General features: G+C 38.8%; 1 protein-coding gene across 2 annotated transcripts in view; it reads left to right on the top strand.

Moving 5' to 3' along the window:
- TUNAR (TCL1 upstream neural differentiation-associated RNA) overlaps positions 1-16,673 on the top strand; it is a 157,502-nt gene that overhangs the window by 111,351 nt on the left and 29,478 nt on the right. The gene's annotated exons all lie outside the window — the stretch shown is intronic.

Below are 16,673 nucleotides of genomic sequence, written 5' to 3'. Positions count from 1 at the left end.
AGCTTGAAACAGTTTAAATCAGAACTTTAACTCTTAACAATGATCACCCATGTTTTTGTACTTTATGAAAACTGGTTGGGAAAAGTTTGTACAGTAGATGTTTAGAAAGAGAAATGCATTGTCAGAGATGAAATAAATTACAGGACTAAGTATTTGTTCATAGTATGTGTTCATACCTGTTAAATTATCCCTCACTCTATTAAACAAAATACATTTTTGTGAAAATATTCCTAGCTGGTTCCCTTTATCCTCATGAGTAGGTGTATAATACATTAAATTACAAAAGAAAACAAGAGAAAACAGTATTAGAAGACCATTAAAGCTGTGAAGAAATAAAAGAACCCCAAACTTGGATACAGAAGATTATTGAAAGAATGTGTAAACATCCAGAGTATTCCACTTCCTGATAACCTCAAAGAGCACTGTTGAGCATGCAACTCACTGTGTATCATATTAGGGCTGCAATTACAGGCTGATGTTTTCTATTAAATGGCACCTTCCTCATAGATTATCGATCCTCTAAAATAGGATTATTATCCCATGACCCCTCCAGTTCTTCCTTCCTCCCCACACCCCAGCTTCACTTGCACATATTAGAAACTGTAATGTATTAAATGTATGGGATTTCAAAAGCTATGGACAAACATTTTTCTATTTCCTGTAATTTATCTGTGAAAATGCTATGTGGTCTTAATTTTCTGCTGAGTTTCACATATATTTTTTAAGATCCTAAGAAGATCCTATGTTGAGGAAGTAGTATATGCAAATGACATTCAAAACTGCTACACCCGTGGCTGTATTAAGATTGTATATGCAAGTATAATGCTATCACTGACTGACTTTGAGGATTTTAATCTTCCATTTTAAGACTATTTGGTGGCAGCTGTTTGATAAAATAAGTACTTCATATATCATTTGAAAAACTTAGCTGAGAATAATATGATTATCTAAAACTGACTGCAGAAAAAATATATGCAGTTAGAAGGAAATAAGCCTAAGTAGACAAGAAGAACCTTACAGGCTATCTCTTCATAGGAGATAATTTTTCTTCACAGGGTATAAATATATTTTTCATCCAGTATTGGGTGTTGTAACACAGAGAAAAACTCACAAAGTGAACTGTGCGAATTATGTTTTTACAAAAGGTGTAGCCCTTGAATATACATCTAGAACAAAGTCATTCAACATTTATGGAACTGTTTGAGGTTTCCAACAGGTGTGGAAACCTGTGGAAACAACACGTGTCTACAAAACAAAATCTGTTAAAAGTGATTTAGTGTGACACTCGTTGTGCTCCAAGACAGCCAACCCCCCTTCACTGGGTATAAACCTGATCCTGCTCAAGCTCCTGGAACAGAGCCAGCTGAGATCCAGGACCTCCTCAGAAGGGTCACTGCCCAGGGGCTGCTCTTGGAGAGAAGCAGATAATGTTCAGCTGGGAAATTACTGTGGGACGGCCAGCCTGGATTATGCTCTTTGGTGTCTTTACTGAGTTAAGTTTTTCCAAAACCTTCAAACATAATATTCACAGAATCTTACTCCTAATTTTTCCTGCAAATTTCAGGCTCATAATGGCATTACAAGCTAATTCAGGGATTCTGCTTACATTTTGAAGCAGATGAAAGTATCTAGCCTTTGATCATTGTCCTTCTCTAACTAGTTCAGCTTTATGGTAAACAACTAAAAACATATTGTCCATTAGATCTGCTATTATAAAATCAAAGAAACAAGTCTTCTTTCCATATGCTAAGAATTCCCAATCAGATTCTAACAAGATAGCTTATAAAGGGAGGTTTTCTTTCCAATATATGTAGGAGAAAAATGAATAAAAATAATCAGAAATTACCAATTTGTGAAGTTAGATACAGAATTTAGGAAAATGCTGTGTTAGCACAAGAAAATTCTTCAGCATAAAATGGCAATAGAAAAGCTTGAGCTTTTATGGTTCCTTTGAAACCAGTTGCTAAAATATTTCGTGGAATTTAACTATTTAGGAGTATTTAGAATTCAAAACAACTCTTGTGTAAAATGCGCATGTTACTGAAGGCTGCCCAAGAACAGGAGCTTAAGATGGAGTGTGGAAAAAATACATTACTCAATTGAAATTGTAGAAATTATTGTATGTAGTTAGGAGGCAATTTCCTGAGTTGGATTTTGTCCAAGGTTCTGCATTTGTCACCCAAAGCTTATGGGAAAGACCACACGATCTTTCATGAGCACAAGTAACCATGACCTTTGCTTTAATGCCTCAGGACATCAGATTCAGAATAGCTGCTCCTGACAAAGTGCTGGTACAGTACAGATATGGGTAACAGTACTATTTATTCCTTGCCTGAGTCCCTGATTTTGTTGTTCTTGGATAAATATAAGAGATCTTAAAAAAGATAATAACTATAAAAAAATCTGATCACTGGAGAAAAGTAGTGGTACTTTTTGGTGAAGATTGTGAGTTTACAGTCCTAAAACCTCCTATTTTGTAATGTATATGGTACTAGCATTTCTATAACTGAAAATTTGCTTCCTGACTTCATAAAATGGTGGGGCTCTTTAAAATTCAGTATGGCAAATGTGCAAAGTATTGTGCCAGAACCCAGTGTTATCTGATTCCAAAGATGAGGATAAAAGTACAAACCGAAGACCAAACAACAGAATATTCTCTAGGAAAAAGAAAGACCAAAACAAATCAGTGGCTGTCTGTGGACTGAAAAGCAAAACCTTTCTTATGGATAGAACTGTTTGACTTTAGACAGTGTTTTCCATCTGTGAATTGTAAGGCATTTTATTAATGATAATGAAAACATCACAGTCTTTTTGTGGGAAGTAAGTGTTGTGTCTGTTTTGCATATGGGTAATGATGATACTGGCCCTCATCTTCCAGTACTGCTCTTGACTGCTCCCTTCAAAAGCTGCACGTTGAAATGGAGTTGTGATGATAGAAAAAATAACCAGGTTTTTGGACTGAAATCCTTTGAACCTTTCCAGATTATTTTTCATAGGACTGTCACAGGAGTGTGCTTACACTATGAGGTTGCTCATTGTGTCTAGTTAAGCCATGTTAATTAGAAATAGAACTACAGACTCATTGTGCTATTATAGTCCTCTTTACATGTAGCTCGATTGGCATTTTATGGCTCTGTCGAGTTAATGAGTCACATGGGATGCAAACATTCTTTTTGTTCAAAATTAAAAAATATCACTGCACACACTCTTTGAAGTGCTCTGGAGAAAGAACTGGTCACAGGTGCTCTATAATGCAAATGTTGCATGAATGGATGACTGGGCTGAATCTTCCATATGTGATCTTTTCTTTACCACCTCAAAAATCTTCCTCATGCAATGCGTGAATCAAGACAGAAACTGATATAAGATATCTGTGGTTCATTTATTTTTTTTGTTTTATGAACTTTACAGTCTAGCATGCAGTGAGAATGATTGTAATACATTCATAATAAGCACTGTCTTTTCCTGAAGGAATGCAGTCAAAGAAAAAATTGAGAAGAAATAAAAAAGTCTTTCCCATCTGTTCAAGAGGTGCAAAACAGCAAAGCTTGGGAGCAAGTTGGGTACTCCTAATAAGCAAGTGAAACTAGGTCAGAGTCAAATATTCGCTAGATGACCTCCTGAGGTTCCTTCCCTATAAGCTTATATTTGTAAAATATAACAGTCTCACACTTGTTGCCATTACATCCATGGTGGTGATCCCTTTGGGATTCTAGTTGGATAACTCTTACGCTCACTGAATGAGTAGCACCTGGTGGAAAAACAATACATGTTATTAAAAATGAAGCAAGGAAAAAATATAAACTGGTGTGGTTTGGTGAGTCAAAAGAACTTAAAAGCTACCACTCTCAACTTTCGCATACTTTTGAGCTGGAAATTGCCATTCTGGTCAGATGAGACAGCGTAACCATCCATAAGATCATAGCTAATACATATCAGTGCAGTGCAGAACTACATAGCTTAAACAGCTCCTCTGGCAGCTTGTTGGTGGTGATTTTTAATTTGAAAATGACATTGAAAGGGTGAAGCAGTATTTTCTGAAATTGCTTCAGCTCAGATTTCAAGAACTTGACCCAGTCCTTGGTAAGAAAGTAATTTGGTTCTAGGAATCCAGATCCCAGACAACTCTGTGGCATCTAGCAAACACAGAACTGAAAGAATTGCCCTCAGTAAGAAATTTGAATAAAATCTTAGTGCAGAAAGACAGGCTAAAACTGTTTAAAAAGATGAGCATTCAAATTAAAATAACTCTCCGTCCGTCCTTCCCCCCCCGCTCAATTTTTGCCAGGGATTGAATCAGAAGAGAACTTGACCGAGGCAGTTAATTCAATGACATGATCAAGTTGTAGTTTGAGGGGGTCTTCTGCCTTCTTACCTGAATTCAGGATGCCAGGCTGTTTGCTTCACACCTTTCTCCTTTTAACATGAGTTTCAATGCTGTCATACATTTGCCTCCTCAACCTATACCTCTAACTATCTTCCCACAGATCGTTTTTTCCCTGACATGTTTAGCCCTGCCTTAGCCTTTCCGCCACTGTTTTTATCCTTGATTTGGCCTTCAATTATCCTCTTTCTGTTTCACCTCCATTTTGTAATTTATCTTCTGTTTTTAGGGTTCTGAGCGCTGATCAAGCAGTTTAAACCTATTTTTTTTCAAGAGCTAATGGACCTGGCTCACTTCAGAGTGGACCCTATAGAGTTCATGAAAGTCTGAGGAAAAAATGGCATTTTATCGATATATCCTGGCAGCTTATTACAGTATTCCCCCATTCATCACATGCATGGTATCGGAAAGGAATGTGTTGTAACCTTCTCTTAAAGCACCTGAAAGGCCAGAATAAATTTCCTTTGATAAAGGGTTTCTGTTTCTGAGCCATGAAGAAAATTCTGCCTTTTTCTCAAGCTTGGCACTTACTTTCTCATATTTGAGCACTTACAGTGAACACAGGACAATAAATAAAAAGCTAAAAAGTTTGTCAGTTTAGATTCATGTTGACACGTGTGTTGGCATGATATGGATATGTTTAAATTCAGGTTCTACTCTTACAGGGAACACCAGATGGCCCAGTGGCAGCCTATCCAGCTCTGCAGTGTTAGAACTGATTTCATGTCTGACATAAAAGAACTGTTTTAGCTTAATCAAAATTAAACACAGTTCTCCAATTTCTTGCTGCTGCAGCTACAAGTAGAAGTGATCACAGATTTTTATTTTTAAATATGGCTGAACTTAAGGCACAATCTTGAGCTGTAGACTCAGCTTCCTCAATCTCATGTACTGGGACTTGTTCTTTAAACACAAATAAATTTATTCCAGGTATGAATATGGATATGCACAGAGAGCATCAGGATTTATGTTTCTGGCTAGAAATAAAAGCAATGTTATTGTTAAAGACACCAATTTCCACCTCTGTTTATCTTTGTGTTTCTTGTTTATTGTTCTCTCTCACAAGGCTTTGCACCCTGGACAGTGCTAACTTTTAGTAGTTATGTTTTTTAGTATTTTCTTTTTGGTCTTGGGACTGTTTCACCATTTGATTATATTTCACCAAGGAAATCATGCTAAACCAAGGATATACTATTTAATGAAAACAACTTGCTAAGATACAGAGAAAGAATTGTTTTGATGAGGATTCTCTGAGCAGGATACAAAGAAAAATAATATTTGGAGGTCTTTGGTGCTTGGGGAGATACAGGTATTTTATAAAATTAATTGATCCCAGTCTTTCCAAGTCTGGAATAATATGTAAGAAAATCTAGATGACACAATACAGCATTATATTATGCTTGTTAGGATCCTGGCTCCTTGAGGAGCTTGTATACCTGTACTCAGTTCCTTCCGACCTTCATAAAACACTAAAGATGCTCAGAGTCCTTCCTGGGACAGTCAGGCTCTCCCAGGATGAGAGGGGAATACCCATAAGTCCTCTGCAAGGGTAGTGTCACCTTCCTATGCAAAAACAACCCTTGGAACAAATTCAATTTTTTACAGTCAGTAGCTGAAATGCCATGTCTCATGGAAAACTATAGATCTTCCAGTGTTATTAATATCCTACCTTTGGGACATACACACGTTGACCTCTATTCCCAAAATGTATCTTTGAGTGCTGGAAGTATTTTGTATAGAATATAAAGCAAATCTTTTTGCACAAAGATTATTGTGTCTGATGGAAGAGGGATAATGCAGACATTCAAAATAATTTCCAGAGGCAGGTGCACTTTGTAGTGTCAAAACATTGAAGTTCTTGATGCTTAACAAGATAGTGACAAACTTCATGGCCACTGACCTCTGTTTCTGGAAGAAGCTACTGATATCTTATATCTGTCTTTCTAATTTTTTTCCTCTCCTATTGCCCAATGTTAAAATGCACCAGTCTTACAAAGGTTCATTCAACATCAGACCTCTTCAATGATTTCTCAGGCTGGTAACCCAAAATAGGAACCCTGGGCGTGCTAAAAATACACAATGCATTGCAAGCATATTTAGAAGTCAAATGTGAGTTGAAAAGAGGAGGTGCATTGAGATTTCTGCCATATAACAGCAGGGACTTGATTGCAGTGGCAGTGCTGGAGTAGCCCCTCATCTGCAGTTCAGTGTGTGTTGTGCACAAAGCACTTCCTGCTGCACCTGTGGCAGCTTCTCTGTGGGTGGAAGTGCAGTTTGCTTGCATGTGCTGTCTTAGATGATGCAATTCCTGCTTTACTGCCTTTTCACCTCAGGGGTGCTGCATGTGGTGCTCTGGAAAGCAATCCTATGCGAGTGGGAAGGCTCAGACACCCAGCCAAATTGCAAAGCTCACAAGAGGAGGGAAATTTTCTTAGGGACACAGCAGGGTCTGAATGGAGTTGACACAACTCAAGATGCCACTGAAAGTTGCTGGGCTGGGCTGTGAGCTGGGATTTTCTCTTCAATGCTCAAAAAACTCTGTTCTCCCCTACCTATCTGTGGCTATTCCAGAGTCAGAGGGGTTGCAGTGCATCTCGAAAGAGTATTTGCCTTCCACGTGGGCATCAGATACAGAAAGACAGCATGCCTAATACTCAGGGACATAAGAGCAAATGCTTTCCCTACAGGATCAGGCCCTGAAGCTCCCTCAAATGGAAGACAGTTTTTCATGAATATGTAAGCCTAGAATACTCAGATTGCAGCAAAATGTAGAATTGTGACTATGGGAAAATAAGAAATACACAAAATAAGTGCTACAGTATTTTGAGGCGAAGCCCTGAGCTATCAGTGATTTGTTCTGTGCCAAGGATGTGGTATTTGCTGTAGTTGGCATGTGCAGTTCCTCAGAGCTTAAATATGAAACATGGCTCTGTTTCTTTTCCCCCATATTTTCCGTGTATAACACAGATGCACTTTGACTCCAACCTCTCTAGCAACAAGGTGCAATGGAAACAGGAGATAATTGGTTTTTTTCAAAATATGATGTTTTCACTGATTGGACAGGGCTAGATCAAGCTCTGCTAAGGGGAAAAATGACCCAAAGTATAGCTGGGTTAATAACTAGAAAGCTTTAAAGTCAAGAACACCGTGTTCTGCAAGATTTGGTGGCACTGCAGGTGGGTAGTATGTGTGGAAAGTATCAAAGGTGACAGCTGGACAGTAAATTCATGCAGCTGAGGAGTTTCTTTGTTTTCTGCTTGAATAGCATTTGGCTCAGTGGCATTTTGGTCTGTGACTGGGCTCATCCTACAAATAAATGGACTGTTTTCTTTTTGGCCCTGAAGGGAACAGGCATGTGTTTGTGCTGCATATATTATCTGAGCAGATTCAGACCCAGCATCACACTGTCACATCCAGGACAACTTCAGGTCAGAGCAGGGTTTCAACCAGCTCCTTCCAAGTTGTTTTTGGTGATTTTGTGATCTAGCTGTGTTTTGATGCCCAGGGACAAAGGAGCCAGCTGGCAGAGGTCCTCATCCACAGCCTCTCAAAATCTGTTTTAATGGGCTTTAGGGAGATTTGAATTAAGGTTTTTAGGCTGAAGTTCCCATCACTTGGTGCCAGTAATTGGGTCAGTTACTCCAAAGTGTTCAGTACTTATGATTCTTGTTCTTCATATTCATATTTTCCAGAGAGCCCAAAGACCTGTTACATTTAAGCTACTGGAAGACCAGTCGCAAATGTGCTGTTTGCATCTAGGGGATGCAGCACTTAATTTTTCATCCTCCACATATGCTCCAGAAAATATTGATAATGATAAAATATTCCGTGGTACTGAAAAATACCGCTTTCACAATAGGTCTGATACATTTCTCAGGAGAGCAGAAACAATTAGAAAAGTTATGCATACTGAATTTTCTTTCCTCCTTCCCAGTTGTTTGCTGTTAGTAAACAGAAAACTACCATTTTCCTTTGCACTCTGGCATGCTAGAAATTAATGGAATAAATGCACATGCTGTTTTACTTTGCCAGAGACTGGCTTATACAACAGATTTTTACTCTGTAAGACAGATTTTGCTGTATTTGTGCTTTTTTCAACTCCCCCTGAGGAGTATTAACTCAAAGAAATCACAAGACACCCATCCTTGCCTGCTGCTTCTTGAACTGCTGTATCCTCTTTGCTTCTTGCTTTTCTATTTGAAGCTTTTTTTATTCTTTTTTTTCTTGATGAGGGAACAGCAGCAACCAAAAAAACCATAAAGGGTGTCTCCTTTCCTAAAATAATAACTATTTGATGTGAGAAAACAAACCCACAGAACACTTCTGTTCACAGAGGATTTACTTTCAACAACTGTGTTCTCTCTACCCAAATGAAGATAGGTCGAGTGCTCTGTGAAGTACAGTACTGGAAAAGGAAGACGTGCACACGCTTGGAAAATGCTGAGCTGCTTGTGAAGCTAGAGACACTGCATGTTTATGACTTGGTTTTCTAAGCAATCTCCAGAGCTTGAACGGATTACAGTGATATTTTAACAAGGCTGCTGGCATCCATCACCAGCTTTCACTTACTGAGAAAGCTAAAAGATGGAAGAATGTAATTATTTCCCCATAAGCTAAGTGCTAGTGGCTGATTGTCACGAGAACTTTGATGCTTTAAACTTCTTCATCTTCTGAAGGCAAACAGGTAAGTCTCACAGGCTTCTCTTCCCGTGCTGGTTTTGGTGAGGGAGCAGGGGCTTGCAGGGGACCGGAGTTGAAGGGAAACATGTTTAATATGATGGCAAGCTGTTTGTCTCTGGATTTTAAACAAGCAGTATAGCACATTGTCATTTTCTGTCTGTCGGGTTACAAACCCGTTACCTAACAATAGCTATTATTCCTTTCCATAGCCAAGATATGGATCTCACTCCAAATTAATCCCTAACTTTTATACATTTAATACTATTGAAAGAGAATGTGTATATCAACCATCTGTGCATACTGAAATGTCCATTTCTAAATCTCTTTCAGTTGTCCTGTAATTACTTCTAGATTTATTACTGTGGTTAAAATAAGGTTATTTCATATGAAAAATGAAATAATATGCATAGGATTGTAATTTCTAAAGATGATTTTTGTTGAACAGTTTCTCCCTGAAAACAGGATTTCCTAATCTGAGGTCTTTGGGCAGCGTACTTTTCTGCATTATTGTAGAAATACTGTGGTAAACAAGGGGTTTCCTGTCTTGCAAGTGGGAATCTAACAGCATCAAAAATAGATATTTCTTTCCCATTCACCCTTGAAAGAACACTTATTCTCTTTGAGTAATGGCATTGCTGTGCCTCTAGAGGTGAGGCTTCCTATCTGAAGACTTTTAACATAAAAGCCCTTATTACCATTTACGGAAAGAAAAAAGACTCTTTGACCATAAATAGGTTTTGTCTTAATTAAGTTTTTTTTTTTGTCCTCTGAGAGCATTTGCTACCTTATGTATTATTAGTATTGAAGGGCAAAAATTTTACACTATTCTCTAAGATTTTTGTTTATAAGAATGACTATCAGAGAAGGACGAATTTTGAGTTAAAAAATAAATATTTATACTTCTTGTTTGCTTGTATTAAAATATGGTTGTTTACAGAAAGAATTCATTTAAGCTCAATTTCCAATCTGGCTATGATAATTGAAACAAATCCTGCTGGCAGACACAATTATAAATAAACTTCTAAGAATAATTAGAAGTGTAATTAAGAGAAGACTGAGTTATTATCACTTTCTCCTCCGTATAATAATTCTGCATAAAAACATGAGAAATGGCTCTCATTAAAATCTCACAGCTGAGAAATCCACAGAAGGGAATGAGACATTAAAACAAAGCATTCAGGATGTGCAAATATTGTGATTAATTAATTAAACAGAGACCAGCTCCAAGGAAAAGCCTGAAAGCACTTGGGATATTTAAGAAACAGATATATCATAAAGAGTTAACATGTTCAGGTTGGTTTCAACTTGTCTTGTTTGGTGGTTTTTTGGTTGCTTTTTTTTCTTTTTCAGAAGAGGTAGTTCAGAGTACATTGTGGATCTGTATTTGTGTATTTTGCTGGTATCATTTAATTCTGTGAATTCCTTCTGAATTCCGGGACCTTATTCATCACTAAAGCCTTTAAAATACAAATCAATGGAGTGACTATTTAGAAAAGACTTAAAAGAGAGGATTGTTGATGGAGATTTTTTCCACACCAACTAAAGGGCATTCTCTGTTAAACCTGAGAGACTTTCTGAGCTGTTCCAAGTGATTTTCACCAGAAGGATGTGTACAAAGACACCTCTGGTAATGCTGAAAAGAAAACCAAACCGGCTGCTGAGTCTTCGATGAAGCAAAGAATGAACAGACATTTGAGAGGTTTTACCAGACAGAATGATGGTATTCTGGAGATCAGCTGTATTCAGAATAGAAATGCCAGCAGCTGCTTAAATCTGGCTTCTGTCACATTCCTCAACGTACATTTATTCAAATACTGTGTTGTATCATGACAACACCCATACTGTATACTTTGGAGTATTGAATAACGTTCAGGACTACTTTGGCTGCTATGCAACATTAATTCTAGCAGCATCCTCTGTAGCAATTAAGAGGTTTAGGTGTGAATCATATAAATATTCAGGTTATGTTACTTTTTTTAATGCTTGGAAGTTAACCCAGCAAAGGAAACCTCTACCTCTTTTGCTAAAGGGGAAAAAAACCAAAACCAAACAAACAATAAAGAAAAAAAAAGACACAGAAACAAAAAATAGAGGTGAGAGAGAGAGAAATTTTTGTTCTATGGCATTAAATAGTAATGTCATGTAATACAAACCCAAAAGCTTAACAGAACTGTAGTAAGACTAATTTAGCCCATGTCTGTCTAATCCTTCATTAGCATACTATTATTTTTTTTGCCCAGTGGGTATATTGCCTGTTGAGAAATAATGTGAATATTTATTAAGCAGTAATAACTGTTGCTGCTTGAGAGCTTTTTTTGCCACGTGTGAACATGCTTATCTAGAGAAGAATTTCAGGCAGATGATCACCCTTGGGATTCAATGAATTCATGCGTTGCATGTCCTATCTTACTACACCGCTCCACGGCAAGATTTCTGTTTTTCTGATGAGATTCCACTTCGAGCACAGACACTGCAAACACATCATCACCTCTCAGAACACAGTGCTTGTCTTCTGGAGTGCTTCAGTGTAAGCACAGAACTAGCCCATTTCAGCAGCTGTAGAGGGGCAAGGCTGCCTCTGTTTGGTGCAACAGGCTAAGCAGTTTCTGCATGAGGCTGGAGTAGTCTCCTAAGAACACAGCTCAGTCATCTTCCCATAGAAATCAGGGAGCATCTTTCTACCTGTTTCAGAGGATAAGGATAAAACTCTCTATTTTGACATCTAGCTTGTGTTCAATATCAACGATTTCCTCCCAAAAATACAACTGCCACTGCATATTGCATGTATGAAATAGAAGTCTAGCTCAAGATATCAATTTTAATGGGTTGAAATCACTCATTTGTATTTCATTTGTATGAAATTAAGAAGTTAATTTAGAAGTTAATTTCAAAGCAGATTTTCATTTTCTAAAGAAATAAAGATGTTTAGTGTATATATTTTCTGCAATGAAAATGGTTGTGCTACTAGCCAGGTAGTCACATTTTTTGTGCATACATTTTTGATACAACAGTATTGAAATGTTATTTTTAGAGCTAGGGTGATGTAAGGAAGCAGTGCTATATTACTGGTACATAACAAATTTAAACTGAAGCTAACTCTGCATGAACAGAAGTTAGTACTGCAATCGATTATACTTGCTACACTGATGGAAATTAAGGGTGATTTCATTGAAATCAGTGAATGTAAGAGGTTTACTTTTCCTTAAATGAAATACAAGTGAGATCTACTAATATTTATTTCAGACTAGCTTATGAAAGTATGAACAAACCAAACAATTATCAAACACCAGCTGTAACCTTTTATCATTCTTTACTCAGTTGGCAGTTAAGTTGTAGTAAAGCAGCATTTATTTAAAAAGAAAGAGAATAACAAATCATAAATGCTTTTCATTTTACTGACTTTACTTATCATTTATTTACCACATACCATTTTGTTAGTGTCATAAGTTTTTGACAACTATGGTATCTTAGTGTGATTTGCATTGATGGAAAATAGAAAATAGAAAAGAAAGAGACCATTTGCCATATAGAATATGGAAAATAATTATTATGCTAATAATATAATTACAACATGTTAAAAATATCATTTAGGAATGCTAAATACTCTGCAGATAGATGGAACTATGTGTACATCCTCTGTGATGCTTTGGATATTTTTATTAAATAAAGGTCTATTTCTTATGGTTAGATTTTTCAATTAATTGCTGATGACCTGGAAATACACTTACTGAAGCTCAGGCTCTCTTGCATGTATTATGGCATTTAAACTAAAAAGGCAAGAAATCAATTCAATTGTTTGTGCTGTAATTGACTGAATAGCAAATGTGACACAGGATCTTGAAAGGTCAAAATGAGAAACATGCCCAGAACACTTATTTGTAAATAATTTTCACCAGTTTTTATTTTAATCAAAACTTGGTTAATAATTGAATTATACCTTTTATTTCATATGTTAAATAATTTTCATTATCTGGGCACATCTTTGTATTTCTGTTAAAATTACTGTATCTTTTACATACAACACTGCATTTAAAAATCTAATTCACTTCTCAAATCACAGATTCTGGAAAGGTGTGGCATGCAAGGAATAAAATGATGGTCTTCATAGCATTAAGCTGTGGTTGAGAGGGCGACAAGCTGTTTCATCTGCTTTCAGTGGCTGGACCATGCTGTGGCAGCAGCTGGGTCAGCTGGGGAGGAGGTTTCCCGTGTCACTTGGTGGCCTCTGCACTGTGCTGTGGAAGGCACCTGCTGCTGACAGGCACTGCAGAAGCAGCCTGAGCACACAAAGAGCAAGGCTGGTGCACCTCTGCTTCCAGCTGTCTGGTCTTCCCTGCTCCTGGCTTGCAGGGAGAATTCCCCAGAGATTTTTCTGCTTCAAATTCTCAAATGTCTGACAGTCTGTGGCCCCATCTCCCAAGTCTCCAGGGCCTCTGCTGTGATTCAGGGCAAAGGAAGGTAATTGCCCAGCACAGTAAGGAGCCCATCCACCCTGAGTGGCCTCTGTCCCTCCACACAGATATCCACTCACTCCAGAACGAGGGACTGGTTCCTTGGCCTCAGCCACCACATCGTGCTTGCTGCAGCACTCATTTGCCTTTTACAAATGCCACCTTTCCACTTGGCCCTTACCTACACTCTGGACTAGAACATATTGACAGAAGTGTCTTTTTTCTTCCCGTTTGTCTCCCTGGGGACTTTCTCTCACTACAGATCCTGGCAATAGAGCCTAAGATCAGAAATGGGCTCTGCCAACCCGGTGCCATGCTTGTTTCATCTCCTGTTACTTGGTGCCCAAGGTGCTGCAGTAGGGATCCTGTCTGGATCAAGGGCTTTACCATGGAGAGTGCTGCCAGGTGTTGATGGGACACCAGTCGTACCATTCCCTCAGGGAATGAGGGCTGACTCAGTCCTAGCTTGCTCTGGTGCTTAGGCTCACAGGACACCTATTTTCTCAGAGGATAATGCTACTATTGAAAAGATATAAAGGTGAGAAGAGAAAAGACACATAAAAAAATGGAATAGGAATAGAACATATGCATTAGTCAGCCTTTTCAATGAATAATAAAAAGCATTTTTATGAGATTAAATTCAAGTCTTGTGTAAGTGAAAGAGGGATACTGTACTTGCTTTCTGTAAGATACTGAATTTTATCTAAGCAGCCTTGCATTCTGTAAAAGAAAACACTAAAAAGTTGCACAAATGTTGATATCTCCAAACCTACCTCTCCTAAATTTTTTTTAATAATCTGATAGTTCCTTCTTACACACTAGTTTGCTTTCATTTTGAAATCACCTGTTGTTAACTTGCTTTCTTTCTATGGTTGTTTTGTTTTATTTTTTTGCCCTTCAAACTGCCCTACCCTAAAACTTCTAGATATTTTCGCCACTACAAAGAATTTCAACACTGTTTGGTATTCTGCCTTGTAAAAATAAAGTACAAAGCAAAGCGCATAAAAATATTAATACTTTGTTGTCACACTTTTTAAAGTGTATTGGGGATAAAAACAGGCACCAGCATGAATGTAAAGGAGTAATAGTGGAAACATAAAACAATAACAACTTATCATGCTAAAGGAAATCTTTCTTTACTATGTGTTTGGTGAAATCCATTAATATAGACTTAATAATTCCTTTGCAAGAATTTGTGAAATCTCTCCACCTCTCTTTGTTCCCTTAGTCTAAATGTTCCTGTATTTCTCTGGATGTGGTACTTGGGGGATAAAGAATTCCCAGTATACACTCATATCAATAAACATATTGGATGAACTGAACAGCAGCTCTGCTAGCAGGATCTCTTGGTTTCCTGAGCTCTGAAGATACGTGAAGCATCTGGCTTTGCTAAGAAAATGAGGCTAAACTGTAGATCTTTCTTTATAAAGCATGAAAGCAGTGTGGTGCAGTTAAGCTACTGTCAGAAAAGTAACTCTCTTCCTTAAGATAACCTGTCCCTTTTCACAAAGACCTGGTGTTTGCCACTTAGATAGGGCTTACTAGATACAGGGTGGAGTTTTTCAAGGGGAGAATTAGGTAATTCTGCTCTGTGACTGCAAGCTAAGGTAGTTCTCAGGGCCTTGCCCTTTAACTTATCCTATCACTATAACTGAATAAAGAGCTGACCTAGCTCAGATCTTTGACAGTAATCGTGCGTGAGCAGTTTGGCCAAGATCTAGTGTTGTACTTTCTGCCAGGTCACAGGGAGAGAAACCTTGAGGTCTTTTCATTTCTTACATCTTACCTGTGCAACAGCAAGACAGCTTAGTCAGTGCTGAACAAATGCCATGATCTGACTAAGGATTTATACACCACAAGGGAAATGTCCTCTTTCAGACACTGTGATGTTCTGGGCAGTTCTTTTAGACTCTAGAGCCACAGAAGTCAGTGGAAGCCCTGCCACAAATTGCAGGGTCCATCCCCTTGGTATCAACCTTGAAGAAATCCTCTGTGTTGCTCCTACTGGGCCATCAGTAAAGGCACTCTAGGAGAAACCCCTTTGAGCCAGCTCCAGTTACTCAGTTATCCCATCTCTTTCATAGACCAAAACTAAATGGCCTCTTTGCTGCTTCGCTCTTCCATGGAACTTAAATGTATCAATTAAAGCAATTATAAAGTTTTGTCAGAGGTATCCCTTTGGTATCAAAAACATGTCAAAGACACCTAGGCAATTCCTCTGCATGGTGTGTCTGGTTTAGAGTCCACCCTTCCAGCCAGACAAGTGTCTGCTCTGAATTTCAACACGATAAAGAGGTCAGGAATAAGCAATAGTTACTGTTACTGCAGGGACACAGCTTAAGTGGCTATGTGTTCAACTAGAAACTCACATAAGATCAGAGCAAATGACATGAAGCTGTGTCAGAGGAGGTTTAGATTGGATATTAGGAAGAAGTTCTTCACCCAGAGGGTGATTGGGCTCTGGAGCAGGATCCCCAGAAGAGTGGTCATAGCACCAGCCTGACAGAGTTCAAGAAGCATTTGGACAAGGTTCTCAGGGACGTGGTGGGATTCTGTTCAGGGCCAGGAGTTGGACTTTGATGATCCCTGTGGTTCCTTCCTATTCAGGATATTCTGTTTCTGTGAAAACCGTGGGACTTTGTTGTCATTTTAACATATCACAGATGATTTTTGCTTTTCAGAAGGCGGCTGCACCACCCTGATTCACCCACCCGGTTGGGTTCCTCGTGGCTACCAGCCCCGCTGGCCCAGGCACCCCGAGCAGGGTGGCAGAGGGGCATTGCTGTCAGTGTGAGGTCAGGCTGTTCTCCTGAGTCCTGCCAGTGCAGCACAGGCTGGTGGAGCATCCCAGCTCCTCCCTGCTGCCCTGCTGAGGGCTTCTTCCTTGCAAAGCTTCCCTGCAGGGCAGCTAAGGACGTCCGGGTAGGGTGACAGATTCCAGGAGGAGGAGAGGGGAGGTGGGGGAGACCATCCCCTCTCTCTGCTGATGCTGCTGCTGCTGGAGCTGTGCTGGAACCGGAGCCGTCGATGTGGCTCCCCAGAGTTAGTTGCTCGGCAACCAGAATCAATTAATATGCTTTGCAGAAAGTGCAGGGAAAGCCCGAGCTGCTGTCAGCGAGCAGGCAGGAGGCTGAGGGTGACTCAGGATCCCACTCCTG

The sequence above is a fragment of the Passer domesticus genome, chromosome 6 (assembly GCF_036417665.1).
Source record: "Passer domesticus isolate bPasDom1 chromosome 6, bPasDom1.hap1, whole genome shotgun sequence".
NCBI lineage: Eukaryota > Metazoa > Chordata > Aves > Passeriformes > Passeridae > Passer > Passer domesticus.
This window is presented reverse-complemented; position numbering and strand designations above follow the sequence as displayed.